The sequence below is a fragment of the Tetrao urogallus genome (genome assembly GCF_951394365.1).
Source record: "Tetrao urogallus genome assembly, chromosome: 23".
Lineage (NCBI taxonomy): Eukaryota > Metazoa > Chordata > Aves > Galliformes > Phasianidae > Tetrao > Tetrao urogallus.
The window spans coordinates 2463358-2472074 of record NC_136836.1 but is presented as its reverse complement, the minus strand read 5'-3'; positions in this window follow the sequence as shown (position 1 = coordinate 2472074).

The following is an 8717-nucleotide window of genomic DNA, read 5'->3' as shown; positions in this document are numbered from 1 at the left end:
TAATAATCTGTTTTTCGAAAGTGCGTTGGAAGTTGCAGGTTGTGTAGCACAATAGATTTGTGTTCTTAGCTCTGCTAAGTGGATTGGGCTGTGCATGCCTTTTTACAGTTTCAGGAACGTTTGGTAGTTGCCTGCTCAATAGACTCAAAGGGAATTGGATTAGGCAAGACCAATACCTGTATGTTTAATGAGCAGAAGGTGCCCCTGTCAGTGCTGCTCCAGTCCTTTTCCCCTGACAGCTGCATCTCCCGTGAGGCTGGGAAGCTGTCTTCATCTGCTCCTGGCATTCAAACAAAGTAATGGAGGTATAAAGCTTATGCCAATTAAAAGATTAAGTTTAATGATCCTAAATAGTCGTACTGACAGTTTGCAGTGTTTGTGGCCTTCTGTGAAGTATATTTAGCTGTTTTATAGATTTGTAACTCAGAACTTTGTTTTGAAACACTAATTCATTCCCCAGACAGCTCTTTGTAACTCCTAAGGCTGCTTGCAAACAAACAAACAAAAATCTTGGTCAGCTCTAAGAATTTCTTAGGAAACAGCTAAGTGACACTAACTTAGGTTTGATTATTTGCCAGTAACCATGATAAGGTGTTGATGACTTGTGAAGCCAACTCATCCCGTCTGTTCATGATTTTGCAGGATAAACAGGGAACACGTTCTGTGTTCAGAGCAGTCCTCAAATACTGCGCCTGTGACTTGATGCCATGTGCAGCATCAGTCTCTTGTGCTTGAAGTTTGCAGAGGGACCTGGGCCCATTGCAGGAGCAGTGCTAAAAGAACAGAAGTGGGGGTAGGAAACACCTTGTGCTGAGTTCTGGGAGCACTCATCTCCCTAAGAAAGGAATCGTATTGCAGGAATGGACTGTGAGGCTTTCTCTGTACAATGATGTTCTTTTCTTTTCTAGATGTTTGAGGAGCATATGCTGATATACACAATGCTATATATGTATGTAGATATTTTTTAAGAAAAAAAAAGAATGTATGGAGAAAAATAAAAGTTCTACTTTTTTTTTTTTTTTTTTTTTTTTTTGGAGTGTTTGTGCTGGTTTGACTTTTTACCACAGCTTTTTTAATGTGTAGAAAACTTTGTCTTCCTGTCTGGTTGGGTTTTCTTTCTCGCTGGGTGCACAGCAGTAAGCAACTGGAAACAAGCGGACAGGAGGAGGTTGTTTGCAGGGCCATCTGTGCAGAGAAACGATGTCAGTGGTTCCACATAAAGCAGCATGTTTTGCTGCTGGATGCGGCTGCTCTTCCCCTTTGAAATGAGCTCTGGGTGATCCTGTCCATTCAGGGCTCTCAGCCACTCTGCAAGCTGCACATCTCCCACTCTGTGCTTCTGGGGGTTGTTTCTCTTTCCAGCCATTGCTGTCAGGAGTTTCATCGCCAGCAAAAACTCCACTCTCAAGCAGTGTGAAAGGAAAGCATCCCAAGATGAAGTTTTGTCACTGCCTGCAAGCACAGAAATGCCCTCTCCCTGCAAATCACCGGGGGCAGCTTCTGGCGTGGCTGTTAATAATCCTATTGCTGGTCATGCCACTCCAGGCCCTTTTTGGTTTTTTTGCAGGGATACTTTGCAGGAGCCATTTGACTTGCACCATTGTCTTTCCATATTCCTAACAGCCTCACCAGCCCCCAAACTTGCTTCTTCTCAGGTCTTGCCTCAAACAAAACCCTCTTTCTGTTTAACAGCGTGAATTTTAATGTGACATTTCAGCAGCAGGCCTGTCACTCGGCTGCTGCCTGCATTGCATGCTCGTCGTGTGAGCCCCAGTCAGAGCAGTGCACGAAAAGAAGTGTAAAAGCATTAAACCTCAGATGTGGCAAATTTATCACTTCTGTGTACTGTCACAGCACGAGCATAAAACTTGACAGTAAAAAATAAAACAATTTTGTCGCTGGCGTTTTTTATTACTTTTCGTATGCTGCTTTTTTTTTGGTTGTTGTTAGTGGAAATTTAAATTATAATGGTATGCTTCACTTAAAAAAAAATATAAAGAAGTATCCATAGCAACAGGAACATCTAAATTATTGTAGGCTGATCACTTCTCTACTTGAGTCACATCACATGCCTTTCAAAGACAGTCCCAGAGGTGCAGGGTTTTAATTGATTTTCTTTTTTTTGTGGATTATTTGTTCAAATAAACAACTGTATGCACTGCACTTTCCCCATCGATATTCTCCTTACAGAAAGATCTAAACCTAATAATTGCCAGCATGCTTCATTACACAGAGAGTTGGGAATTCAGGCTTGCTCTTACAGTCCTCACTTCGTGTGAGCTTTCTTTCAGCTGAGTTGGAGCCTTCTGGTTAAATCATGTAAAGCTGGAGAATTTCCATCAAGTTCAGCTGATGTTAATTCTGCCTGAAAGTGTTCAGGGAAAGTACAAGGGGAGGGGAAGGGCTCCTTAGTTTGCTCTGCTAGCAATCTGCCTGTTAGATTGCAACTGGAGTCAACCTCATCTGTGTTCTCTTCTTGTAGAATTCTGATTTGCTATCCCTGCAAAGTCACTCCACCAGAGCTGAGGTTTGAAAGCCCATCGGTGTGAAACTGCGCCCAGTCATTTTCTGGACGCTGTCCCTTCATCTGAGTCTCCTCGATCACTTCTGACCCGAAGCAGCTCTAGCTTTCCAAAGATCCCTACGTCTTATTTGGGAGAAAAGCCCCACCAGTACACACTGATGGCCTTCCTCTAAGCTCATGTGTTGCTATCATTTAAGTTGTGGTAGTAAACTGTGTTTACATGCTTAGAAATCTCAGGCAAAGAATCAAGACTTAATAAGTGTTCACATGCACAACAAGACGATCTTAACCCACAGCTTTGTACGTGCTGACATTTCTCGTGTTCAGCAATTTGCTTTTTATGTCTTTCATTTCCCATTGTCGTGCAGCATGTTGCTGGGTCATAATTTCCTGCATCTTTCCCCAGGGGAGGCTGCAAATTCAAGGATGATATATTTGCAGAGCAGAACATGCAAATTACTGTTGAATTAGGCAATCTTTCGACACATGGAATGTTACTTATCATTTAGCCTCTGCAGAACAGTTGATGTGCCAACGAGTGGATCACCAAAAGAAACGAGAATGTGTTGGGGTTCTTTTTCTGTTTTGATTTACCTGTAAGGAAGTGTCATGTAAGCATGAAAAGGAGCAGGCTCCGAGGAGACAGCTTTCAGGTTCTGAAGATGGTTATCATCAAGGTGATGCCAAGCAAATGCTGTTACAGGAACTCGGTGTAGTGTCTGTCAGTGACTTTCAGATCAAATTGGTTTTGTATGCAAGTTTCAAAAAGAAAGAAAAGGCGAGGTGGGTGGTTAAAGGAGGCAGAATGATGCAAAAAATATGTCAGACCTGCAGATCTGGCTCATATTTTAAAATCACATTCTTTCCTTTACGTCTGCTATGAAATCACAGGACTCTTCAATGGTCTTAAACAGAAAGCTGTAATTTTGTGATTGATGCATGAGCCAGAAGATAATCCACTTCACTCTCATGTAGATTTATTACAGCCCTGGGTCCAGCAGGAGTCAGAAATATTCATTTCATGTTGAGGATACAAAGTCATACCGAAATTCTGAGCCCTGACCTTTGCCAGCAGACCGCAAGTTGAGCCATCAGTTCTCTGCTCTCAGCTCTCAGCTGTGCGGCGTTAGGTGGAGGATCCAGCAGGAGGTTTTCCCTCATCTGTAGGTGGAGCTTATTGACTCACAGTTTCTGAGCTCATATTCTCAGTGCTCAGAGTAATTAAATGAATCCCAGAGGCTGTGTTCTCAGGTACCTGGGAGCACCTTTGCTGGTAAGGTGGGTGTTAACCAGCAAAGCATGACTGTCTGTGGCCACAAGCAGCACTGAGGGGGCAAAGCCTTTCCTTTTGAGGGTGCTGTGCAGGTGGGCCTTGCTTTGTTCGTGTTGATTGTATCACTGTGATCCAGTTGATAGCTGGCATTGTATAAATTGAGACTGAGTTACGGGAGAATTGTCAGAATTGAGTTGCTTGCTCTGCTGTGGCCTCACATTTATGTACTGTGCTGACCTGACGCCTGTGGGATGTGATGGGAGAATGGGGGAAGATTCTAGTGAAGCTATTGAAGGGCTTCAAGTAGGTCCTAAATAGGGTAAGCACACAAGTTGCTTTACAACTACAATGGGAGAAACTTAGCTAGTGCAGCTCGTTGTATTTCACAGGTGTTTCCCTCTGCCCTGGATACCAAGTGCCTTCCTAGTTCTGCTTTTTATGCTCTGAAAATGAGGGCACAGTCCCTCAGGACCAGGAGTAATGAAGAGGCAGCAAAGGCTGGAGCAGAACTGTTCAGTTACAGGCGTTCTCTTGTCTCATTACCCAGATTGCATGAGGAGGTGCATTCCTGCTGAGCTCAGAATTGCATCTTTTTCCTTCCTACCTGACATAGCAGTCACAGAGATAGCTGCAAACAAGCTTAAAACTACAGCATCCTCAGAGCAAAGCTCAGGATACAAAACGTCAGCCTAACCAAAAACCAATGAGGAGCTCTGGGTGCTTCTGCCCAACATCTGTAACGCGTGACAGCGAGTCTGAGCAGGTCCTGCTTAGAAATAATGAATTTCCTTCCTTGCTTTCAGCCTGCCAGCCTGCTCCTTGGCAGCACAAGATGATCAACAGGTGACAACATGGTCATTTGAGGGGGAGGTAGAGGAAGGCAGCTCCAAAGCACCGTGCATTTGAAGTACCCTACTCCATCTTTATCAGCTGTTTTATGCATTGGTTTTCTTGTACCGTGTGCAAGTTGGTACTCCATGCTGTTGTAGGAGGCAAGCAGTGCTGTTGGCTGAACTCGTCTGGGTGTCTATCTGTACTGCTCTGGTGGCATTGCCACGGTCTAACATTGTTACAATTTAGCCTTTCTGGTGCCTTTTAGAATAGCTCCTACCAAACCAATCCCAGCAATGCATCGTTACATAACATAACCTAACAGTGCTGTTGTGCTTTGTGCCTTAAGGTAAAAGCAGACTCCGCTGGCACTCTACTACGTGTATTGTGCGTCTGCAATTCCCATTCACATAGCAGGTAACAAAGTTTCTAATTATCTAGGCTTCTGGGGAGCCTCGTGTCCTCACTGCTTGCCTTTTTAAAACCTCGGAATAATCAATAGCAGATGGATCTCTTCTGTTCTGAGTGATTACAGGCCGTCAGGGATTGCTGTGCTCATTCTCATCATGTGCAGATGAGCCCCACTTCAGGAAAGTTTCGGGTTGTTGTATGCATAACACACCTGCCAGTCTGTACAGCTTCTCCCTTTTCTGATCGCAGCTGGATAAAGGGATGAGAGCTGGAACAGCTTACATGTAGCTTAAACTGACACCAGCCTTGCTGTATGCAGGTCAGGACAAGTGGTTTGAGGTTAGGTTGTGTTGTTTTTTGTTTTGTTTGCTTTCCTCTGTTTTATTTTTTGCAAAACTAACCATGTTAACTCAAGCTACCCACCAGCAATACTCAGCCTCTCTTCAACCTGCCCATTCTGACCTGTCATTGCTGTGATACTAAAAATCACAGAGTTAAATGGCTCTTCTGAGTTGAAGGCTTTCTGGCTATGGATGAGTGCTGTTCCAGCCCAGTCCAGGCGTCCCAACCTCTCCTGTAGCCAGAGGCCATTTCCTACAATAAGAAGAGGGAGAGAAATGAAGCCTACTTTAACAGACAGGCAGGAGGCTTGAGCATAATTATTTTGCCAAACTTTTGTCTTCAGTGTTACCCATTGCTTTGTGCTCTTCCTCCTCACAGAGAAGAAGATATTCTCTTTTTTCTTATGGCCATAAGAAGTGATTTTCTCAAAATTATTTCTTCTAGCCCTGCTAAAAACCAGAACCAAAACGCAGCAGGACCCCTATCTCTGCAGTAATTACACTCCACTCTCCTAGCTCCTTCAGCACCCAGTCCTATGACTATTTTGCTATGTCTGGAACTCTTCTTGTACACGCAGGCTGAGCTTTTTGCCTTATTACAAATTTTTTAAAGTAATTAAACATTTACCTCAAAGACAATGCTTTGTTTTCGTTAAGAGCAATGATATTATAATTTAACCTCATTCAGAAAACCTTTAATGTGTAAGCATGTACCTTCAAGACAACATCATGCTAAGCACGAAGAAAAAAAAATCTAGCATAATCATAATACAAGCCTTGAACTTTTCTATTACTCCTGTGTAAGAAGAGGAGCTCAGCACACCCCCTGGGTTTGTTCAGAACTGTTTTATTATCCCTTTGATTTGTTCTCAGCTGTGTGTTTTCTTATCCTCCTTGATGCTTCCAGATCCTCTTAGCAAGCAGTGCTATCTGACCTTTACGGTCCTGGGGCCATCACTAAGAAGATGAAGGGACCACCACAATAGCGGGGATGTTGTTGTTCTGTTTGTTTTGATAAGGCTGAGGCAAATCACAGTCTTGTGGCCTCTCCTCCAGGGAAGAGATCTGGAGGTGAATGCTTCTTTTTTTTTGTTTTTTTCCTCTTCAGTGTGAGGCTGAAGCTGGGTGTTAAGACATCAGAGAAGGAATGATGGAAGCTCATGGAGCAATGGTCCCTAGAAGAGTGCTGATAAATGGGTCCCTGATAAAGGCGAGAGGCTATAAAAGCCTTCTCATCTGAACCAGTCCTGAAAATAACAGAGCTGGCAGGTGGCTTTCAGGTTTCCTCCCATTCTTCTGAACTGCATTATGAAGGCGTACAATGAAGCAAAACCAAAATATCCTTTGCAAAGAGCTCCTGTGCTGTTTAAGCAGCCTTTGGAGTGTCTGCTGCACTCAGCATGGCTCCCATGCAACCTGTCCAACAGAGCAGCTACATGTACCCCCTCTCCCTGGTACAGCTATGGGGCAGGGAAGCAAGAGCACTCAGCACTCCTCAAGCAGCTGCTCCAGACACAAAAACAGCATGCAGAGAAAGTGGCCTGCATGCACTCCTTGCTCAGGCTGAACTGGTCCTGCCTGTAAACCACAGGAGATGGCGCAAATTCAAAACCAAATCATCAAGGTGCAGTTTTGCCTCTGAGGGGGGGATGAGTCCAAGGTTCACAGGGCAGCCACCAGAGATCCAAAAGCACTAGAGCTACTTCTTATTTTTATTTTGACTGGATGAAGACCTGCGGTAGTCGTGTGGGTGTAAGGAGGTTGGTAAAGCAGTGTGGTTGCAGGCCTTGGGTCAACAGCCTCCTTGCAATCCTCCTCCTAGAGCCGCTCTGCCTGCCTGCTTCATAGCACCGTCAGCACTTTGAATAAGAAGATGTCAGCAGAACCAATTATTGGTTGAACAGTTTAAAATGTGGGCCCCTGCTAGACCCAGAAATCAAAGCACTTCTTTTTCTCCTGTGGTTTTAGTTATTCATGAGGAAGGAACGTGCTCCTGTTTCCCTGAACACAGGAAGATGCAAACAGCAGATGATTTTCTTTCCTCACAGCTCCTCTGCAGCCTACAAACTGTTCTCTTTTAGCTTTTCTAAGTTTAGTCACAACAGTACTTCCGTGGCTGTGGTTTAGCCTTTCCTGGGAGCTGCTCTTACAGTCATAGCACAGAATGGTTGGGCTGGAGGGGACCTGAGATCCATCCAACCTGACCTTGAACACCTCCAGGGGTGAGACACCCACGTTTCTCTGAGCAGCAAAGAAGAATAGCAAAGAATTTCCTCCTAACATCCAACCTCAGCTTTCCCTCTTTTAGTTTAAAACCTTTCCCCTTCATCCTATTGCTCTTCCCCCTTCACCTCCCAGCGCTGCTCCTCAGCAGCCTCAGAGGGCTTTGGGTTTGGATGGGAGCCCTTTTTTCACTCACTGTTCATCCTGTGACAGATGTGCACTTTTTATAAGCATTTGTGAGCAGAAACATTTCAGCCTGCTGCCCTCAGTGGTAGCTAACAAGGTGACCATCAGACTTTGCTGAATTGCTGTTTGTGCAGCGTGCTGAGGGTGAGCATAGAGCACAGTGAGGATTTAAGGATTTGGGGCTCAGGTGTGTTCCACGGTAGGAGTTGATTTGGGGTTTATGGAAACGAAAAAAAGCAATTGCGTCTATAGAAAGGTGGCTGTCAGCCCATAGACAAGGCTCCTTGAAGGGCTGCCTCGATCACGACAGGCTGTAATGGTCGTGCAGCCCCTCAGGCATCGCGCTCGCTTCCCCACACGTGCTCCCCCAGCCTAAGGTACCTCAGAGCCTCCCGCCCCTCGCAGCCGACACACGGCCAGCAAGAGGCTCGCTGGGACAACCGCACACCGCCACCTCTTCGAGCCCAGCAACTGTGGTAAACAAGCGGGCGGGCCTCCCGGCTTTCCTGACGTTCAGAAGAACCAATGTGCGAGGCCGAGTTCCACCCGTTAACCAATAGCAAGCGAGGGCGGGGGGGGAGGCGATGGGCGGGGCCAACGTCACGGCGGGCAGGATCCGGGCCGCTGATTGGCCGCCTCCCGAATGGCCGTTGGGCTGGCGCGGTGACCGAGGGCGCGGGCGGGAGGAGGGGCGGGGCTGCGGGAGCTGTCGCAGTGAGCGGCGGTGGCGGCGTGCGGTGCTGCGCGGCTCTGCACGGCGGAGCTCCTCGGGAGGGACGGGGCGGAAAAGTCCCCCCGAGCGGCTCGATGCGGTTAGATCCGTCCTGAGCGATGGGTGGGCAGGAGAGCGGAGCTGCCCTTGTGAGCGGCGGGCTGCCCCGTGCCTCCTCCTGATGTAACGGCGCCCGTCGGCGCTGACAGCAGCGGG